General features: G+C 41.3%; 1 pseudogene; it reads left to right on the top strand.

Annotated features, from left to right (window-relative positions):
* The first annotated feature begins 8,471 nt into the window (after nucleotides 1-8,471).
* LOC147430236 (endoplasmic reticulum oxidoreductin-1 pseudogene) lies at nucleotides 8,472-10,253 on the top strand (annotated as a pseudogene).
* Nucleotides 10,254-23,088: the final 12,835 nt, after the last annotated feature.

The raw sequence follows: 23,088 nt of genomic DNA, 5'->3' as shown, positions 1-23,088 counted from the left end.
GAAGACAATCATGTGAATGAAAGACAATCGTGCTTCACGAGATGATTTGCAGTCAGTTGGAAAGATGCCAGAGCTGTGGCCTTTCACCAATCCAGCTGGCCAAACAAAGCTTCCAAGAGCGCCATGGGTATTGCTAAAAAGCGAGGAGCGACAAGTCAAAAGGGTGATTTCAGAGTTTAGGATGCCAATAGGATATATGCGATGTCTCAAGACAGCATTCACCCGTGACGATCAATTGTCAGGACTGAAATCGCACGACTGGCATAAGTTCTTGCAATTCATTCTTCCAATTGCGATCAAGGGGTGTTTAACGGAGGAAGTCAGTCCTCTCTATTGCCACTCAGCAATAGAAAACAGTCCTCTCTACCCAAAGGAAGAGTACACAAGCAACCGCACTCCACCTACAAGTTGACGCTAAAGAGCGGGTGTATACAGATTAGCAAAACTATAAAAATAACAAATCCACAAAATCAAAAGCTTGATTGTGACAAGTTATTAAATGCATAACCATAATGTCAACTCCCAAACCATAGGCATAACGGCATAAACATAACCATAACCAAAATCTGATTGCCAAACCGTAGCTTGATCTCTGTGAGTCAGATGAGACAGTGGATTCTCGGGGGTGGGGGGGGTTCACATTTTGTAAAGCCTATATAATGTGTCGTTTAAGGACTATTTATAGAACCCCTTAGCTATGAAATTTTCACCAATAAAAAGGACCCTTTTCCTATTCCACCTATAATTTTTTTCTCAATATCATTTTTTCAACACCCTTCTATATATGAGAATGTGAGATAATTTAGAATTAAACCATCCCTATTGTTGAACCCACGTGACAGACATTTATTTATTGTAGTGACCCCAAGAAGAGCGGATTCCAAGTAGTGCTGGATGAGCACTAATTCAAATTGCATCACCTATAGCTATTCATAGCAAGAGGTGCTAGCATTGGCACAATTCATGCGATGCAAGTACGCCACGTTTGAGATAGCATAGCCTTTGTGAGTATGCAACCATGCAGAGAGATGAGGCATGTCTCCTTTGTGGATAGGCTACATGATTCTCTAGTTGGTGAGTGTATTGTGCCAATTGTGCAGACAGAGAAAGGTTTGTCATCTGTGATACGATGACGGATATGGATGACATGAGCACTCAAGATTCAACCGTGATTTGATCATTCATGTATATGCTTAGGACAGAGGCTGATGCGTGTGAGTTGGAGCTATACATTGCTCTTGACACACATGGTTCATGACAAACAAATGGTTTTGGTACGCATGCAATTTGTGAAGGATATGAGGATGGATTCTAGAGATTGGAGTCAGGGTGTCTGGATGATTTCCATGAGTGGAGACCTAACCCAGATTTGATTGAGATTGTTAGATTGGTAGAGATTGCTAGGATTGCATGGTCATTTGGGAGTCTCATGTATAAGATATTGATCTTGAGACCCGAGATTGCATTTGTGATAGGTGCATTTGTGGTGGAAGTAGTTAGCCATGCAGTGGTTGTTATTGGCTTTGAGCATAGGGGCGCTTTGCAGCATATTGTGAGATACCTACAGGATGTTTAGAGATTTGGTGTGGAGTATGTGATTCATTGCTCTATCCTTCCTCTACAGTTCGAGCTGGTTGCACACAGATTCAATGAGCCAGTGGGCATTGGCTGAGGTCATACTTGATGATGACCTCATACACGCTTTGTATGGTTTTCTTCAGACTGAGTGGCATCAAAAAACTTGCAAGGTGCATGGATCCATGCTCGCACATTCAGATTGGAGCAAGAGAGATGGTGCATTTTTGGACCCACTGCATCTTGGGTGAGTCCCCCCCTAGAAAAATAGAAGGCTGCCGTGCACTTTTCCAATGCTAATTGTGGGTTGCATAGCTTGAGCATAGGCATGCAAAGAAAATCTAAGAGTGCTACCATTAGGCTACCCTTGATTTGCTAAAGAAAACCCTATTAGGTATTCCGTGCAACCATCTCTTGGGAACTGGTAGGGCGGAGGCAAATCTAACAAAAATCCTATCATCTAAAAACAGCCATAGCCAGTACTCATGTGGATACTTGTGTCAAGAGGAAGGATCACTTGTCATATCTATGTCAACTTGAAGGTAATGAGTTCTTTTCATGCATTCCAATCCAAAATAATTAGTCATCCTCCAACACTAGAGGAGAAGCATATAATGACCCTTCAACATTAACAAGTATACAATTTATACAAACTAGGTGAGGATGGTACCACCACCCTACCATAATTATGTATGATTTTTCCTTTTTGGGGGCACAAGCATGCGTGCATGCAAAGCATTAAACTATACCTTATACTTGTTGATCACGATCAGCTAACTTTGGCTTCTCTTCTATCTTGAGTTTGAAAGAGCTTTGGGAAGTAATGCACAACACAAAGAATTGAAGCTATTGCTTGCAAGAAAATATTGGAGCATCAAAGTTGATTTTCTTAGACCATAATTTTAGATAAGCCTCAATCTAACCTCTCCACATGCATGTTAATTATTGTCCAATAGTTTTTAACAGCTGCAAGAGAAAGAGAGAGATTTGTTAAGTGTTGTTTATTTATTACCCCATAATCTCAAAGAACTCCTCTGAATCCTTGCCTTCTACACAATGACACTTTGAAAATCTCTAATTGTTTACCGCGGTCTTTTACCACATTTTGTAGAGAGAAGGTCCAAAATCAGTTGGAGAGGGAAGAGAGAGGTGGGCAGGCTATGGAAGAGAAGCTCAAAGTGAGTAACATTGGTATAATTAATGTTACAAGAAAATAAGAATAAAAAAGGTAGTCACTCACCTCCTCACAATTGCGTGGCAAAACTAAATTGTCATACCTCCCTGTGTGACGCACACTAGAGTCCACCATGTAGAGGCCATTCTCATGTCATCTAGACACATTTGCAAAACCACTTGTACTTGAAGATGAAGGTATGAAAGGTTCTAAAATTAACCTTTAGTATCCTTTCAATAGTCCACAATACCTGGCTTCATCACCATCTGTGTCAAAGTTGCCCATGATGCCACAATCCATGGTGGTTCTACGCTCGTCAATGTGGCACATACAAAAGTGACCACCCTTTGACCACATAGAGTTAAAGGAAAGGCACTACAAAATAGGAAAATATCTTTTATCATTTACAAAGATAAAATCAAGAAAAAAATATACAGTATGGTTTAGGTTTTTGAGTACTCTACCTTTAGTATGCAGCCTCATGCATACTCTCATTCTTTGTCCGTGACGTCTTCTCCGCACGCTTTTGCTTCAGTCATTCTCTCATGAATCCACTCTGCACTAATTAGATGTGGGAAACATGCAAGGTGTCTAGGCACTAGGGGAGCCCTCCTTCCTCCATGTAATTATTCCCATGCTTCTCTCTCTTGCAAACGCCTTGTCTTCTCCATTGTCCATAAGTCCACCCACTTGGTCATAACCTTTGTATTGAGAATACAAAAGTTATTGACCACTTGGGATAGATTCATATCCATGTTAAATATTTTTTCCTTTCCACTTAGCAAGTGTGAAGTCATCCTGGCATCCTCCTCGTCTGACCACATGCAAGGCATCGAAGGATCAACTTGTGCCAAATACTCTGAGATATAAACAAATGCCTCTTGCATAATCCACCCTTCGGCCATACATGCCTCTGGTTGAGACCATAGCCACACAAAATCTTGAACCAAGTGGTGGATTTGACTTAGAAGGATCGACCGAGAAAATACATCCTCAATGGCGCACACATTTTGTGTTGCAAGTGTTTGAGCAGCAAAGATAGCATCTCTTTCAATTTCCTTGGAGCTCACAAATCTACAAGAAAACACACAAGAATACACTAAGTGCTAGTTGAGGTTATTGTGTACATAAAAAAAATGTAGTTGAGTGGAGTCTTGTGGTGTACCTTACTAGCTCTCCAAGTTTAAAAGGAGTATCCCTAACTTTCTTGTCCTGACATATACACATACTCACCAGCAGAATAAACTACAATGTACATTAGAGGAAGGAAAAGTAAGAGAAAGTCATACACACAAATCATATGTGTCCTAAAAAACAAACAATAGAGAGAATATAGAAAGGGACATTACCTGAAGCATCTTGTGCCAATCATGGGACTTCAACCCATACAATTGAACACTTTCACCCTTCTTTGCTTTTGTGAAAGCTCCCTTTAGCGACCTCATGTATCATGTTGGTGTGTGAATAGACGCAATGGTACCCTTCACTTTGTTCAATTCTTCTTTGGCTAGGATCCATGGTGCTTTAGGAAGCACAATCTTCCCATTGGGGGCACGACATGGAGTAGCAGAGGCGAGGAGACATTTCAAGACCCTCAAATCCTCCCTCTCCCCCAATGAGTCCTTCTTGCCAATAATGTGGTCCCACAGGGTGTGGACTACATTCTTGAATATGTCCATGGGATCAAAGAGAAATTTTATTTTTAAGTCCTTCCAATATGGAAGCCTTAAAAATATGGAAGACCTTAACATACCTTTTGGTGAAGTACTTGGAGCCAGGGGGAGAGAGAGAGAGAGAGAGAGAGAGAGAGAGAGAGAGAGAGAGAAATAGAGGGTGAGAAATAGAGAGAGAGAGAATAGAGAGATATATATATATATATATATATATAGAGAGAGAGAGTTCGGGGGGTGCACTATGTAATCATGTTAATGTATAATGTGAGTTCAATAGAAGAGGTTTTAAAATTAAAAAAATTTAAGCAATTTAACAGAGATACATTAAAATAAGAGGGTTTTATATTCAATTTTGTAGAAAATTCCTAAAATAAAGGATCGTTTTATTCATTCATACATGTTAAAAGAGGGGTTTTGTTAATATCCCACAAACACACGTTATATAGGGGTACTGAATGGTGAACCCCTGAAAGAAAGAGAGAGAGAGAGAGAGAGAGAGAGAGAGAGAGAGAGAGAGAGAGAGGGAGGGGGAGGGGGGTGAGGAAGATAGATAGATAGAGAGAATAGAGAGAGAGAGAGAGAGAGAGAGAGAGAGAGAGAGAGAGGAAGAAGAGGGAAGAAGAGGGAGAGAGAGAGAGATAGAGAGGGAAAGAGAGAGAGAGAGAGAGAGAGAGAGAGAGAGAGAGAGAGAATGCCATTTACGCATGTGAGCTTGCAAGTAATCAAAGAGCAATGATTGTAAGGGAAGCCACCATTTTGTGGGGTGCGTCATGCGAGAGTGCAGAGGATTTTGTAGAGTGCTTTGAAAAATATATTTTTTACGCCCCCACGATGGAGTTCAAAAATGACTTTCTTCGCTCTTCGCTCTTCTCTCTACCTTCTCTATCTTTCTTTCACTCTTTCTGTTTATCTCTCTCTTTCTCTCTACGGATGCGGAATTAGGTTGGAAAGCTTTCAGTGGGCAGAGTACAAAAAGAAGCTCTTCTTCAAAGCACTCTCGCACTACGCACAACACAAAATGATAGCTACATCTACAACACTAGCTCTTTATCTCTCCTCAAAATGATGGCTACATTTACGTAATTGTATATACTTAGATAATACTTAATTATAGAGAGTATGTAATTGTATATACTTAAATTATAGGGGGAAATGTACGTATATATTTGTTTATGTATGTATGTAGGCACTAAGTACGGGAGCATAGCACCCAAAGGTTAGACCCGGTATAGTCCTTTTTTAATCGTGGTGTTGCGGTCATTGATACACTCATGCATGGATTACCACAACGTACCTTTGGTTTTACCATGGTTGAGACTGTGATAATATCTAAAGAGGTGCCACTTGACCTTTGGCACTACTAGCCGCTGCTTATGTCTACTAATATGTATATGTATCTACGTGCTTATGTGCATACATGTGCATATATATATGAGTGAGTAAGGGGGGAAAGATAAATCTCATATTGCTCTTTGTAATGTAGATGTCAGACCAAGACCACCTGGTGGGGAGCATGGATCTGGTTCGTCTTTTGGTTGATTCACATCCCAGGTGGGCTTCCACCCGGGGTAGTGGACATGGCCTCTAGTGCATCCGAGTCTTGAGGCGGCGAGACCAAGCAAAGAAATTAGGATTATTTGTGGCTAGTTAACCCTAAATCATGAGTATTAAAGGTCTATTTTTGTTAATTGCAGGCATGGCCATTCTACACCTACTCTAGTCATGTTCCTCCACCGGTGGTAGATTCAGACTACAACGGGCTTTCTCTTTACGTGACCAGTATCTCCATTCAATGGATGCATTGTTTGGCCAGTACACTCTGCAGTAGCTTGCAACCTACAGTCTTTCTCCGGAGTCCACGCCATGGGGGAGTGAGGGGGAGAGACTCCTTACATCTAGAGCCTCGCACGGACGGCACCTCAGTCTACTGCCCTTTCTTACCGTCCTACTCTCCTTCCATCACAGGGTCCCACTCTCATGGCATCGTAGGGTCCCACGCCACTCCACTCCACTCCTGCTTCGCCAGAGCACCATCGACGCACTTCTTCTAGCAGCGTGCGTCGACACTCGTCTCAAGGCAACGAGCGTCGAGAGAGACGGAGCGACGGGGGATCTTGTGGATTCGCTTGTTTTGGTAGTGAAGGGGGGATGGAGTCTCCTATTTCAAAGTGTGCCACCCTTGACACAGAGGATGAGGATACTGACGCACCCGTGTCAGACACGCATGGGCGTTACTACAGGGTAAAATATGGCGTCGAGGTGGACTTTGGAACAACACAGGGCAGGGCGTTCTGATGCTATCTTCAGATTCTTATACATTCGATGTATAAGAATTATTTTGTGAAGTTTAGAGACCAACTGTCCGATCATGCATGCCACATTGAGGATGCGCTACATGCTAGATTTTCAAATGCCCCCGATCAGCGTTTTTCACAATAGTGGTTGGAGGGCTATAATAAAACATTTTTGAAAAACAAGAAGTCTATTGTACGACGCACAATAGCCAACCAAGTTAAAGATCTAGAAAGGAGCTATCGTGGTGGTAACATGGCAGATTCGAAATGGAAGTAGACAATGCAAGAAAAGAGCGATCAGCATGTAACGGGCTCATCTTGCAGACAACAACGCGAAGCTCGGGCCATACAAACTCCCACGCACTATGGCTCGGGAGGCAAAGCCGCATGGAAGGATAAATATGTAAGGTTGGCTAAATTATAACTTAAATTAGTGATTATAAAGATTAAAGACGTTGATGATTTATTATTGTTATTGCTAACTTAGGAAAATATCACTCTTAGTCGACCAACCAGAGAGATGGTCAACTTTCGGGAGCGGCAGACAGAATTTGAAACTTGGCGATGGTTGTTCGAGAACAACCATATCTCTTGCGAGCAATTCGACGCAGTGGTTGGATAACTACAAGTGGTAACTTTAAACAAATAATTTTGTATCAACTGTTTTGAGCTGTTGATATTTGTTTAATTAATTGGTTTGAGCTTATGTAGAGTTAAGGTGATCAAACGTACGTGCCTGTGTGGACGGCGATGAGGAAGAGGAAGATTTATTGTACAAACTTTCATAAAGTTCCAATGTGGCACAACGTATATAAATCTATTTTCATTTTATTTGTAACTTTTTTAGTTAGTTGATCTTTTACACATTAAAATGTCAAGATAAAGTAAATTCAAATTCAATTTTTTGTTTTTTACGTACACTCTTTCAAAAAACAATTGATGTCTCATATATTCTTATGCAAGTCAAAAGTAAAGGTGCTCATTTAAATGAGCAGCTTTATTTTTGAATAAGCGTTTAGCAGTAATAGCAGCGGAAATGCACACGATAATAGTCGTGGGTGTATATCCACGACTATTATTGCGTATATTATTGTTTAACCACTACCGCGCTTTTTACCGCTGCTGTTGCCACATACACAATATTTTCTCTTTTTATTTTCCTTTGTTTTTTCGCGGCAATGCTAGCGGTTGTGGAATACTCTCCTTCTATTGTGAGGAGTAAAACCATGGGTGAAGAGGACAATTTGAACTCCATGAGCAATGTTGAAAACTCAAATTCTCTACTCTAGCCAGCTCAAACCCAAGGCAATCGTGCTTGGTGGGTGCGATTCAAATAATCAGAAGAAAAGACTGGTTCTTCCCCTAGGGACCCACACGACACTACCGCTGCCTCTCGGGTGTGCTGTTCCACCCTAGCGTGCCTTTGGTGAGTTGTCTGCCACCTTCTTTTCTCTATTCGTCGCCCATGACCTTCGAACTTCCTTGCTTTTTTAGGGTGTGTTCTATGGTCCTAGACCAAAGAGTGTGAGTGCTTTGCTAATTAATCCAAGTGGGAATCTTCGTGAATTCTCCCTAATGAACTCTTTTCAAAGTCGTGCGCACATACATAGTTACATCAATTTATAACCATAAATTTCCCATGCAAAGACTTCTGCTAGACGGACAGATTTTCGTCGAGGGGTATATGAGTTACAGTTCATTTCGTTGAGAACTGACAGTTCATGTCGATGAGAACTCTTTGGCTGACGACCAGGGATGTCTGCAACGCCATTGCGAAAATACCCTGTTTTCGGAGCTCGCTCTGCTGCAGTAGGGTTTGCGTTACTAGGCGTGCTCTTAGCCGTAGCTTCGTCCACCCGCTTTTACGGTTTTCTACTCGCCTCCACCAACCACAACTCAATCCCCGTTTCGTCAAGCGCTAATTGCAAATGCAGTGGCGATGCCGATGCCACCTCATCCACAGTGTCTGTTGAAGCCAATGCGGCCGCATTCACAGGTGTCGTTGAAGATTGCTGTTGCGACTATGAGACCGTGAACGGTTTGAATGATGATGTGGTTCACCCGCTCCTGCAGCGCTTAGTGCAGACTGCCTTCTTCAGGTACTTCAAGATCAAGCTATGGTGCGACTGCCCCCATTGGCCCAATGATGGCATGTGCCGGCTTCGGGATTGTAGTGTGTGCGAGTGCCCAGATGATGAGTTTCCTTCAGTTTTTAAAGCCCGGCCCAAGAACCAAGCAGAACAATGTTGGAGTCAAGATTATGCAGTGTGGCATGTCGCCGAGGGAAATGGGCATTTTTCAAGTCCCCAAGAAGAATATGTAGGAGAGGATGTAATTGTAGGTGCAGGCAGCATAGCAATATACACAGATGAATTAGATGGATCATTGCACAATGTTGCCACCACGGAGCTGGGAGATTTTCCTGCCAACACAAAGAGAAACGTGCAAGCCCATATTGCTTCTGATCTTCTTTTCCAAAGTTCTGCGTTGCCCAAAGCATCAGTGCCAAACTTGCTCCCATCGGACAGCTTGCTTTGCCAAGAAGGTAAGCCTGGATCTGCCGTGGATAGAACCCTTGATAGTACCCATTTGTTGGACCATTGGATGGATAGCAGAGATAACCCTTGGACTTTCGACAATGAGACTCTGGAGGATGGTATCACTTATGTCAACCTCTTGCTTAACCCAGAGAAATTCACTGGCTACACAGGTGCGTCCCCGCGAAGGATATGGGATGCAATATATCAAGAAAACATCGAGGTTGCATCTATGCAGGAAAGCACTGAGGAGCCACTGGAAAGTAGAGTCCTCTACAAGCTCATTTCGGGCTTGCATTCGTCCATCTCCATTCACATTGCAGCAGATTATTTGTTGAATGAGAGGGCCAATGCATGGGGACCCAATCAAGCGCTCCTGAATGAGCGTGTCTTGAAGCATCCGTCGAGAGTGAGGAACCTCTACTTTGCTTATCTTTTCGTATTGAGGGCGGTCACAAAGGCAGCTGATTACCTCCATAAGGCAGATTATACTACAGCTGGGGGTGTTCTGGGCTCTGGGGAGCGCGAGGCGGAGAGCACACGTGCACTTATGATGGAATTGGTGGACAATGTGAGGATGAAGAAAGCGTGTCCGAAGCCATTCGATGAAGTGCAGCTGTGGAGAGGGGCTGATGGAGGTGATCTGTTGTTGCAAGTGCAAAGGCAATTCAGGAACATAACTGCTCTTATGGATTGTGTGGGATGTGAGAAGTGCAGACTGTGGGGCAAGTTGCAGGTCCTTGGGCTCGGAACCGCACTAGAGATCTTATTCTCACATTATAATGAGGGTGCTCTCCATTTGCAAAATGACTATCATCATCATCCTCCTTCTCCCGACCTTCACCTTCACAGAAATGAGGTCATTGCTTTGATTAATCTTCTCAACAAGCTATCAGAGTCCATCCATCTCTTGCACCACTTTGAATTGAGATCCAACCTTCCACGGTCTTCCCCGTCTAATTCCTCGGCTGACCTCTCATGGTTTCTTGGGGATAGCTAGCTTTGAGAAAATTGGCCATCATACTTGCTCTCTATTCTTGTTTTTGGATTATCGTCTTTTCGACACGACAATACTTCCCTGTGAATTATGGTTGGTAATCCAATCCACTATCTCCATGCACCATTTGATGGCACAAACCTGTTAATGGGGAAAGTAGCTCCATAGGAAAATCCAAAGTTGGAATTTTAATCATCTTGCGAACTTCAAATGTGATAAACAACACCTAGCTGAACGAGATTTGCTCCGTCCTAGAAAGGTTCTTATTGTGCATTGATTGCACCAAGACTTGCAACAGAAGGTATCGGTGCTTCAGATGTGAAAGCAACATGTTGGAAATTTTTTTTTTTCAAGAAAAAGTACCGCAACCATGTTTTGAACTGATTAGAAAGAGACAAAATCATACTGTGATTGACGGTTCAAATGCAAATGAATGTGGCATAAATGGAGTTGGATGTTCCAACCTCTTTGAAATTAGAGAAGAGCCCTATGAGTGAAATAAATAATCTACTTCCTGGCCATTGCCAAAGAATAGAGAATGTCTCATTTATGCATATCTTCCAATATTTTTCTATATTTGAAAAATCACCAAAAGCATGTGATCAGATTTTACAACATAATATGAACTAACATGCAGAATATAGCATAATTGCTGTCAAGGGAAAGGAAACATACAAGAGAGAACCAAAAGGTACAAGTGAATTGATGAATTGAAACCTCGGAGGGTTTCCCTAGACATGGTCACTCTGTCGAATGTGTTCAAGGCTTATTGTAAAATCTCTTGATTAATGTGATGTTTTTTTCATGAATATGTTCCCTTTTTTATATAAGTTGGTAAATTCATAGAGTACAGATAACTTTGTGTGTTGGATTCTCATGATACACATATTTTTTGATAAGTGACCCTTGCCCCCCTTAATTTCCACAATATTGTTGATGTTAATATTGAAAAACTAGGATTATTTCCAAGTTATCTTGAAAAATGATATGTATGTTTGGACTGATATGTATAGAAAAGGGCAAAAAACTTTGTCTTTTTATCCCTCTCTGGGTGTTACAACAAGACAAGTAGATATCCGTCTTTTAGGTTTTGGGACACTCTGGACGCATTGGCAGCATCAAAAGCTTCAAATTTGCCACTACTTGATAGTTTCATGAATTTTCTTCATTCTATTGATGATGAAAGACATATTGAATGAGCAACACCTACCTCATGAAAGAGACACTTGCATAAATTATAATATCAACCTATTTTTCTATGTAACGTTTGCATTGGAGGACTCTTTTTCCTCTCTTTCTTCTAAAAGACCAAAAGACCTGCGAAACGTCCTAATGTAGAGCAAAGAGTTTGAAAGAAGTCTTCTTTGGTTTTAGGATAGGAATATTTCTCTTCAATAAGGAATACGGAATATTTCCAAAAAGTAAAAAAGAAGATCTTACAACTAAGCTTGCCCCAATAAATTCAAAGACAATAATGTTTTCTTTTGAGATAATAAGTATGTATTATTAAGAAAATGAAATTACAATGTTTCGCCAAAGGTAAGGAAAGGAGAACCCTAAGGGATTAAAGATCCAATAGTGTGGCACAAATACAATGCCACAAGTGTGTCAAAATAGACAATAAAAGCTATAAGAGATTACATAGTCTTTGTTGTAATCTCATGAAGAAAAGACTCACCTTGACGGGAAATAGCAACTTGCCAGTGTCTTGGACCACTTTTGCCACCTTTCAAATTTTTGAACTTGGTGGAAATCTATTCTTGAAGAACCAAAAACATGTCTTAACTTATCTTCCAAATCATTTGGACCATATAGAGCTTTGTGTGGCTGTACACTGTAGCATGTATGTGGAGCCAAATGACACAAATAAGACAACATCTAAGGTATTCTAGACAGCAACATCCATAAGGCTCTGGAAGGTCCTCGAGATTACTTCTTGTTAAGTGAACTCCTTTGGATGGATTGTTGAAAACACCTTTTGGCTCCATTTTAACACCTCCAAATTGGCAAGACATGGAATGAATATGTGGATGATTGTCTCTTCTTCTCTTAAGCATCTAGCGCACTAGCTATACAAATTGGAAATCTTGATGTGAAATCAACCTTTGCAAGTGACTTTGCTTTAATTGTAAAGCAAAACTCACACTACAAGAGGTCGCTTCAATTCCGACACCAAATTACCGGCGTCAATGGCGGGCGTCGGTATATGTGTAGATAAGTATGGAGGGAGATGTTTTTTTTAAAAAAAATCATTTTTGAATTTTTGATGCAGATATCGATGTCTTTTCTAGCATTTATACCGAAGCCTCTTCCGACGCCTATATAGATGAATTTTTTGACGCCTGCACCAATGCCTATACCGGTGAAACCTGCAAAAAACAAACCTGCGGGTCTTTCCTGCACATTTCTCTTATTTTTGTGCCTCTTCTCTTGCCCTCCTCCTCACCTACTGCAGATCTGGTGCCTAAAAACTTGCCGGAGGTGAAAATCTTGCTTGTGGACTACTCTCTAGCACCAAGGTGAGATTCTTTTGAAGTTTGCGTGTAGTTTTAGGGTTTTCGGGTTTAGGGTTTAACATAGTGTGTGTGTGTGTGTGCACGCGCGCGCGTTTTTGTATGTTCAAGGACGTTTACAAGACCCTTTATTGCTCAAATAGGCCGCATGTGAGTGCTCAAAACTTTAATGCATATTAAATTAATTTGTACATTGACAAAATAAAATTTCATGCTTTAGGCTTTCAATGCTTTAAGAGTTTTTATGCCATTTTGTTTAGAAATAATGCTTTGGAAAAAAATTGTTTTGAAATTATGGTTTGTGTTGTGAAATTATGGTTTGGGGTAATTTTATTTCGAAATTATGCTTTGGAATTATGTTATGAATTTACGCTACCATCTCGTCATGTTGTTTTGGAATTATGTTGTTTCGAAATTATGCTATGAAAAATCCTTGTTTTAAGATTATGTTTTGAAGAAATTTCGTTTTAATTTATGTCGTTTTTGAAATTATGCGATTGATGAGGTTTTGGTTATAAGTTTCGGTTAGGTTTAGTTCAAGTTATAGGTTAGGTTAGGATATAGGTTTATGATAAATTATAGGTTATAAGTTAGGCTAATTATACGTTAGATTAGGTTTAGGTTATAGGTTAGGTTAGGTTAGCTTATAGGTTATGTTAGGTTATAGGAGGTTATTTATGTTAGATTAGTCTATAGATTAGGTTCTATGTTAGGTTTAAGTTATAGGTTATAGGCTAGGTTAGTTAGATTATAGGTTAGATTTAGGCAACAAGTTAGGTTATAGATTGTACATACGTAAAAGGTTAGGTTAGGTTATAGGTTAAGTTAACTAATGTTTAGGTTATAGGTTTGATTCGAAAAAAATATGATGCTTATAACTGAAACATTGGTGGCCCATAATCATGATATCAGTAGCTTACAAAGTTATTACCAAGTCAATTGCCCTAAGACTCTCTCTCACTCTGGATAAGGGTATCACTCCTCATCAACAAGATTTCATCAAAGGAAGATCTATTTAAGATAACACCTTGACAGCAATGGTTGGATTAGAGTACACACCATTCACCATGCAAGATAGTGTCGGTTATAGGTTAGGTTAGAGCTAGCGACAAATAGTAGAAAAAACCCAAATGGACTTTGATTATGTTAGGTTATAGGTTAAGTTTAGGTTATATATTAGGTAAGTTATAGGTTAGGTTAGGCTATAAGTTATGCTAGATTAAGTTATAGGTTAGGTTTAGGTTATAGGCTATGTTAGGTTAGAGCTAGTGGCAATTTAATAGTAGAAAAAAATGCATGCAAACGAACTTCGAAGATGACTCATGTACTTCAAAAAATGCAAACGGACTTCGATTAGGTTAGGTTATAGGTTAGGTTTAGGTTTATGTTACAAGTTAGGCTAGATTATAGGTTAGGTTAGAGGTAGCGACAAATTATTAGTAGAAAAAACGCAATTGGATTTTGAAGATGACTAGCGTATTTCAAAAACCGCAAAGGGACTTTGGTTAGGTTAGGTTTAAGTTGTAGCTTAGGTTTAGAGTTATGTTAGGTTGCAAACGGACTTCGAAGATGACTTGTGTACTTCAAAAAACGCAAACGGACTTTGGTTAGGTTAGCCTATAGATTAGGTTTAAGTTTAGGGTTATATTAGATTAGGTTAGGTTTAAGTTATAGGTTAGGTTAGAGCTAGTGAAAAATTAATAGCAGAAAAAATACAAATGGACTTTGAAGATGACTCGTGTACTTCTAAAAACGCAAACGGACTTCGGTTAGGCTAAGTTAAGGGTATAGGTTAGGTTATAGGTTATAGGTTCTAGGTTCTAGGTTCTAGGTTATGTTATAGGTTAGGTTAGATTGTAAGTTAGGTTAGAGCTAGCGGCGAAAAGTGAGGTTATACGTTCGGTTTAATTTGATTGTAGGTTAGGTTATAGGTTATGTTATAGGTTAGGTTAGGTTATCGGTTATAGGTTAAGTTTAGGTTATAGGTTTGAAAAATGCTAGCGTAATTGGACTTCAAAAGCGCACATAGACTTCAAAAACACTAATATATAGTCATTGACCATTGTTGGAATTAGGGTTGCAGAGAAACACACACAGCTTGGAGAAGACGAAGGAAGCTCAAGGCACACAATAGAGAGTGTGTTACTTAGTGTGCAATGGAAAGATAGATAGCCCTAGAGTGATGGGCATATATACAATGCACGGGGGAAAAAACCTCCTAAAGAGGAAAAAAATGCCCCGGCGGTCCTAGTGTGTTCACACACATCACTACCACATGTATATGGTAACAAATCCCCCCTGGAGTGATGCGGTGAACGAGAGTTGGCACATGAGTAAAGGGAAGTGCCATGCCCTGAGGACAGGATCAGTCCACAAAGGGGAGTAAGCCCAAAGCTTTGTGGAAAGCTTCAAGATTCTCACGAGACAATGCCTTTGTGAAAAGATCTGCAAGGTTGTCCTGTGTTGGCACATAAGCCAAGCTGATCTCTCCTGCTAAGAGCCTCTCCCTGACATAGTGGTAATGCACCTCAATGTGCTTTGTGCGAGCATGAAAAATTGGGTTCCTTGCAACTGCCAATGCGCTCTGACTGTCAGTGTAGATAGTGTTGGCAGTGTCCTGTCCAACACCCAAATCAGCCATAAGGCGTCTGAGCCATACACACTCAGCCATAGCTATGAAGACTGCCCTATACTCAGCCTCACAACTCGAAGTGGCCACAGTAGGTTGCTTCTTGCTCAACCATGATATACATGAACTGCCAAGCATGAAACAAAAACCACTTGTGGACACTCGCGTAACAAAACAACCAGCCCAATTTGAGTTCGAAAAAGCATGTAAGTCTGGCGGCAATGATCCCCCCTTGGGATAAAACAAGCCAAGATGTAAAGTGCCACTAAGGTAGCGGAAAATCCTCTTGACAGCCTGCCAATGCTTAGACCCTGGGCTATGCATAAATCTGCTGACCTGTGAGACTGCAAACTGAATATCCGGCCTTGTGTTGCATACATAAATGAGGCAACCAACAACAGTTTGGTAAAGAGTGACATCAGCAGGATCGCCAGCATCATGTAGACTCAATTTCAAACCTGTTTCCATGGGAGTGGCAATAGGTTTGCAATCCTCAAGTCCAAATTTACATAACAATGTCTCTATGTAACTTTTCTGACACAAGGAAATACCACCATCACACTGCTTAAACTGTATACCCAAATAATGATGCAACAGCCCCAAATCTTTCATCTTGAAAGTAGCATTCAAATCAGCCTTAAATTCAACAATATGTCTCTCATTTGGTCCAGTGATCAACAAATCATCAACATAAAGAACCACGATGAGAAGTACATCACCCTCACGCTTTACATACAATGTGCTTTCTGTTGGACTGTTACGAAAGCATCGTTTAACCAAATGAGTGTGAGCTTTCTCATACCAAGTACGAGGAGATTGCTTCAAGATCTCACCATCCGGCTTGCGTTTCAACTTGTAAACCCACTTTGTACCAATGGCCTTTTTGCCAGGAGGCAAATCACATAAAGTCCATGTGTCATTCTCTATAAGTGCATCATATTCTGATTGCATGGCAGCCATCCAATTTTCTGAATTTTGGGCTTCATCAAAAGTCAGAGGCTCCTCAGCATCATGTAAGCTAGACATAGCCAAAGCATAACAATCTGATGCATAAGATGCATGGCTAGATCCTGAACGAGTACGACTAGACAAAGGTGCATCCAATTTACTGTCACGCAAAGTGTGCACCAGCCATTTTGGCATACCTCTAGCCTGCTCATTTTCAGCCCTTTCCTCATCAAGTACTTTATGTACATCTGCATCAGTAATAGGCTGATCTAGAACATTTTCAGAAACCCCCATAGGCTGTACATTTGCCTCATTGGAACTTACGTTCGTATTTCCACCACTGAAAAGAGGCAACAAAGTGTCATAAATGTCCTGTGAGCTTACATTGATGTCTCTAGTACATGACAACAAGGGTTGAACATAATCTTCCACAAACACTACATCCCGTGAAACCAGAACACGTTTTGTTTGCAGATGATACAACCTGTAACCTTTGCTTTCAGCACTATAACCAACAAAAATACATTTGACAGCCTTATCATCCAATTTTCTGCGCTGCACTTGTGGCACCAAAGCATATGCCAAACAGCCAAAAACACTCATGTGCTCAATAGAAGGCTTTCTATCATGCCATGCTTCATATGGAGTAATAGACTGCAAAGCTTTCGTAGGACACCTGTTAAGTACATAAGTGCCACACATAATGGCCTCAAGCCAAAAAGAATGCGGCAAAGCTTGACTGTTGACCATACATCGTGCCATTTCCATCATGGACCTGTTTTTCCTCTCAGCAACACCATTTTTCTAAGGTGTATAAGGCACTGTACATTGGTGTTTTATCTCACGACTAGCCAGAAATGCATTAAATTCATGAGACATATACTCCCGCCGTCGATCAGAACGGAGGGTGCCCATAGTACATTTCGAGACATTTTCAGCCATAGCCAGAAATTGTTTGAAGCACATAAAAACTTCGGACTTCGCTTTAAGAGGAAATACCCATGCATGCCTGGAGTAATCATCAATGAAAGTCACGAAGTACAGGTAATTGCCCAAGGACGGAGTTTGCATGGGCCCACAAACATCAGTATGCACAAGCTGCAACCTGCATGTGGCCCGAACTGAACCATCCTTTGGAAATTTAGAACGCTGCATCTTACCCAAAATACAGCCTTCACAAACATGTTTGACAGGTGCTTCAAGAGGCAGCAAAGAAGCAACCATATCAGATTTCTGCAAACGCAGCAAACTGGCAAAATTCAGATGACCAAAACATGCAGGCCAAAGTTTTGCATCTGAAATAGCCCTTGAATCTGCAATAGCATTTGCAAAATTTTGTCCACACTTGTCATACAAAGTGAGCTTATACAGCCCACGGCACAAAAGCCCAGATGCAACAATTTCATCACCAAAACTGAGATCATGAACTGTGCATCTGTCATCCACAAATTTGACTACAAGTCCAAGTCTAGCAAGTGCGGATACAGACAAGAGATTCTTCTTGATCCTAGGTACATAAAGTGCATCAACAAGTGTAAAGGAACTGCCATTAGCAGCAGTGAGCACAATCTTTCCAACTCCCTGAACTGGATAAGAGGCGTTGTTGGCACAAGTGACTGAATTCCCATGAGGGACAGACTCAAGAGAGGTAAACAATTCACGATGTGAGGTAATGTGCTTTGTAGCACCACTATCGAAATACCACACATGTGAATCTGCAGCAACTGACAAGCATGCATCATGGACATCAGGATTGTAAGTGCACTCTGCGCTAAATGCCCATCCTGCATCAACATCAGCAACACAGTCTCCTTTCACAGAAGACTCAACAATGGCTACATTTGTAGTGGAACCAGCATTTGCAGTGGAACCACCCTCTTTCTTCTTAGCCTCTTTGGCCTTCAACTTAGGACACGACTTGATCAAGTGATCATTTGATTTACAATAATGGAAATGCATCTTCTTTTTGCCCTTATCACCAGAATTGCCAGACGAAGTGCTGCCAGCAGAAGCATTAGGAACAGAATTTTTGCCACTCGCAGCAGAACCATAAGAAGTAGCTGCATTACTGTTACCACCCTTTCTTTGAGAAGAAATAAAAGCCTGTTCAACTGCACGCTGTCTAGTCCTGTTTTTTCTGGAAAGTGACTCTTGCAACAGCAATGTGCATAATGCATCAAACTTGACAACTTCAGGATTTCCTTGGGTCATAAGTCTCCAAGTACTAGCAAAAGTCTGGTAGGAATCTGGTAAGGCATCAAGAACAGTCTGCACAAGGGAACTGTCTGAAATGACTTCACCTGCAGAAATAAGCTGCTCATTGATATCCTTGACACTAGCAAGGAAAGTGTCCATATCATCTTCCTCATGCATAATCTTCGACTACAGCTCTTTACGCAGCAAAGCAATTTTAGCCTCATTGCGGCTTGCATAAAGACCTGCTAAAATATCGCAAGCCTGTTTTGCAGATTTTGCTGAACGGATGTGAGGAACAATGGTGCGCTTCACAGACAACGCAATCAATGCATGAGCCTGCGCATCCTTAACATCCCAACGAGCTTGTTTTGCCGTAGGCAAAACAACTCTAACAGCTGCAATCCTTGCAGCAAGACCTGCAACATCCTCAACATCACCTACATCTTCAGAACCAGGACGTACATCAATGCCCTGCACAATGTTCCAGACACCCTTTGACACAAGAACATGTTGCATCATATAATCCCACATAGGGTAGTTGTCCCCATCCAACCTGTCCTCAGCAGCAAACATCTTGAACACATCTGTGTTGTTGTTGTTAGTCATGGTAAATGCTGTACCTGATGTGAAAACTGCCCAAAAATAGGAGAAATGGAGTGGGAACAACCTGTGCTAGCTATATAGCACAAACCGTAGAAGACTATAAGGCACGTGTTATTCAGAAAACGACATTGACAGAAATTCTGCACAAAATGACGAAATAGCCTGTGCAGTACTGCCTGTAGTGGAAACGGAGGCCGAAATGAGCCCAAATCAAAATTCTGAGCAGACCAAGATGTTAGAGCTATCCCAAAATTTTTGTCCACCTGCGAACGCTCGCCAACGCTCACTGAAATCGGAGAAAGTAAGCAGGCGTGTGCTGGAGCAGCTGGCGACCAAGCCCGGGAGGACGTGACTTGCTCTGATACCAATTGTTGGAATTAGGGTTGTAGAGAAACACACACAGCTTGGAGAAGACGAAGAAAGCTCAAGGCACACAATAGAGAGTGTGTTACTTAGTGTGCAATGGAAAGATAGATAGCCCTAGAGTGATGGCCGTATATACAATGCACGGGGGAAAAAACCTCCTAAAGAGGGAAAAAATGCCCCGGTGGTCCTAGTGTGTTCACACACATCACTACCACATGTATATGGTAACAACCATGTGTTCCTAATTTCCGTGCACCTCTAGATCGAGGTGTGCTGAGATCGGGCATGGCTAGAGAATGTGAGGTTGTTAGACCTAGCGGCAAATAGTTGAAAAAACACAATCAGACTTCAAAAGCGCCTTGTGTACTTCAAAATGCAAACAAAAAGTGATAAACAAAGTAAAATAACGCAATCAGACTTCAAAAGCGCACACAGACTTCAACAGCCTTAGTATATAGTCATTGACCAATAAAGACAAGATTATTACCCTGTGGTTGTAATCTCCGTGCACCTTTAGGCTGAGGTGTGCGGGGATCGGACCTGGCTAGAGAATGTGAGGTTGTTAGAGCTAGCAGCAACAAGTTAAATAAACGCAATCGGACTTCAAAAGCTCCTTGTGTACTTCAAAATGCAAACGAAAATTGATAAACAAAGTAAAATAACGTAATCGGACTTCAAAAGAGCACACAAACTTCAACATCCTTAATATACAGTCATTGACCAATAAAGACGAGATTATTACCTTGTGGTCCTAATCTTCGTGCACCTCTAGACCGAGGTGTGCAGGGATTGGACGTGGCTAGAGAATGTGAGGTTGCCATGTATTGTCATGTAGTGTGTAGTTATAACAACTAGAGTGTTTTAATTATTTGTTGCATCATTGGTAGATAAAGTATGGACAATAGGATGGTGTCTCCTTGTGTGCATTACAAGCATCAGATCTTTTGAAAATAAAAAATCTACGACCAGCAGATACGCAATCACGATCTCTTTCCGATAGAGCAACTACAAGACCTGTATTATCCATCTCATGGTCCAGAGACAATAGATCAAACTCTGCAAGTAGATAATGCTCCAAATTCATCCCAGAGAAGACGATTTTCAAACGAACAGCCATCGACTGAGTCCTCCCAACCAATACTTGATGTGGCATTTCAAGAAGTAGAGATGGATCAGATGTTAGACGCATTCTTTGACATGGATTCCATCATTCAAAACATAGAAGATGACAACATTCAACGCAATAGTGCGGATCAACCTCAGCCATCCCGTCCATATTGACGGCATGATACCAACGATAAAGAGGGCGAGATGATGTAAACTCTTGCACGCATGCTGCTTTAGAATGGTGCAAAAATCTCAGTTCTCCGTACCCCGTTGGAAATGCTTAATTTGCAGTCTGTCTACGGGTGGTCCAATGCCTCAGTCACAGAGCTTTTTGGGTAAATACATTGTATCCTAAGCATGATAAAGTGCAAATTACAGTTCAATAAATGTGATCAAGGGGATGACTTGTTCATGTAACGACAGGTTGCTCAACCAGCAAATCTTGCCAGAGAAGAATCATATGCCCCCTACCTGTCCAGCCGCTAAAAAGCTTCTTACTAATTTGAGCCTGAATTATCACAAAATACATGCATGTCCTAATGATTATATACTTTTTTGCAATGAGTATGAAAATTTGGAACAATGTCCCAATTGTGGATCATAGAGAGGACACACAAGGAAAATTTATCCCTGCAAAGGTCCTTCGACACTTTCCTATCATTCCAAGAATAAAGAGCATGTTCAGGTGCAAGTCCATATCCGCTTTGATGACATGGCACTCAAATACTAGATCGACAGATGATGTGATGCGGGTACCTACTGACTCTCTTGCATGGAAGCACATAGAGGAAAGTTAGCCTACATTTAAGAACGAGCCTCGATGTATTCGTTTTGGTCTGGCAATGGACGGAGTAAACCCATTTGGATTACGGAGTTTTTCATGGAGCAGGTGGCCTATTTGTCTGGTTAATTATAATCTTCCACCATGGATAGCTATCAAGAAGGGCCATCTGTTGTTGTCACTGATTGCCCCAAGAAAGTACAAAGCAAAGAACATGGACGTCTATCTAGCACCACTTATAGAGGAGCTCCAAATCTTGTGGACAAGAATCAATGTGGTTGATATGTCACAACCAATCGAACGACGGAATGTACATGTGCAAGGCATTCTCATGCGGACCATGCATGATTGGCCAGGCTTCGGTGAGTGCTCAGGTAAGTGCCTTTGAAACCCTCATGCACATCATGTTATTCCTGGCTATGCCAATGCTTTTATATTTTAATTTTGTGATGTTTCAAGCTTGAGTTACTTGTGCAATCATGGATGTCTGATATGTGGTGCTCGACTTGGCTTCCGTCGCTCTGAGCATTTGAGCAAGACAGTTTACAAGGAGCATGGTAGATTTTTGCATGAAGGACATGAGCTACGTGGACCAAACATATGCAAACATAACATGCATCCACTGAAAGCGAGCGATTGGAAAACATGTGGATGGAGAGGGGATCAGATTGGATGCCACCTGGAATGAAAAGACTTTCTATTTTCCATGAGCTTCCGTACGAGAGTGACATGCTTTTCAATCATGTGCTCGACCCAATGCACATCTTCAAGAATGTGGGGGAGATCATATGGAAAACCATCACTGGAAAAAGGGAGAGAAATGCCCAAAGAGATGACATGCAGGTAGTGTGTCGAATGCTAGAGATGTGGCCTCAACTTAAACCCAATGGAAAGTTTGCTATACCAAAAGGACCATGGGTTTTTAGTCGTGCACAAGAGAAACAAGTGAAGAAGACTATATCTTCATTCAAGACTCCCACTGGGTGCATGTGATGTTTGAAAACGGCTTTTACGAGAGATGACAATCTTAGTGGTCTTAAGTCCCACGATTGGCACAAATTTTTACAGTTTATCTTACCAATTGCCATAAAGGATTGTTTGACAGATGACATTAGAAGAACAATCTACAAAATCAGTGAGTTGGTACACTGGATTAGTTCAAAAGAGATAAGAGAAGACAACATCGAGCCGGCACGCTTAAATGCTATTGAAGCAGTGTGCATGGTGGAGAAGTACTTTTCAACAAACATTCTTACCATCCAAATGCATGTACTTGTGCATGTGGCTGATGAAGTTGCAGTTGTTGAGGTAGTCCATAGCAGGTGGATGTTCTTCTTGGAGAGATTTATGACAACCTTAAAGGGTTTCATTTATTAAAGGGCTCGCCTCGAGGGTAGCATGGCTGAAGGATGACTTATACAAGAGTCTCTTGTCCTTATCAGTGAATTTTTTGTCTCAATTGATCCAAAGATGCCTCGAATGTGGACTATTGAGGTCAACGCAAAGGTGACAGGGGACGAGCCACAGGGACAAGGCATCGTTAGGAAGATGGTCCACATCATAATGCGAGAAAAGGTTATGATATTTTGCCTTCTCAACTCAGACATCATGCAAAAGTGGCTAGAGAGGTACGAAGGGGAGAAGCAGCAACACTTGACAGATCACCTGCAATTCAAGCACAACCGTGCCACTAGA

The sequence above is a fragment of the Adiantum capillus-veneris genome, chromosome 22 (genome assembly GCF_014529385.1).
Source record: "Adiantum capillus-veneris isolate H3 chromosome 22, ASM1452938v2, whole genome shotgun sequence".
Classification (NCBI taxonomy): domain Eukaryota; kingdom Viridiplantae; phylum Streptophyta; class Polypodiopsida; order Polypodiales; family Pteridaceae; genus Adiantum; species Adiantum capillus-veneris.
This window is presented reverse-complemented; position numbering and strand designations above follow the sequence as displayed.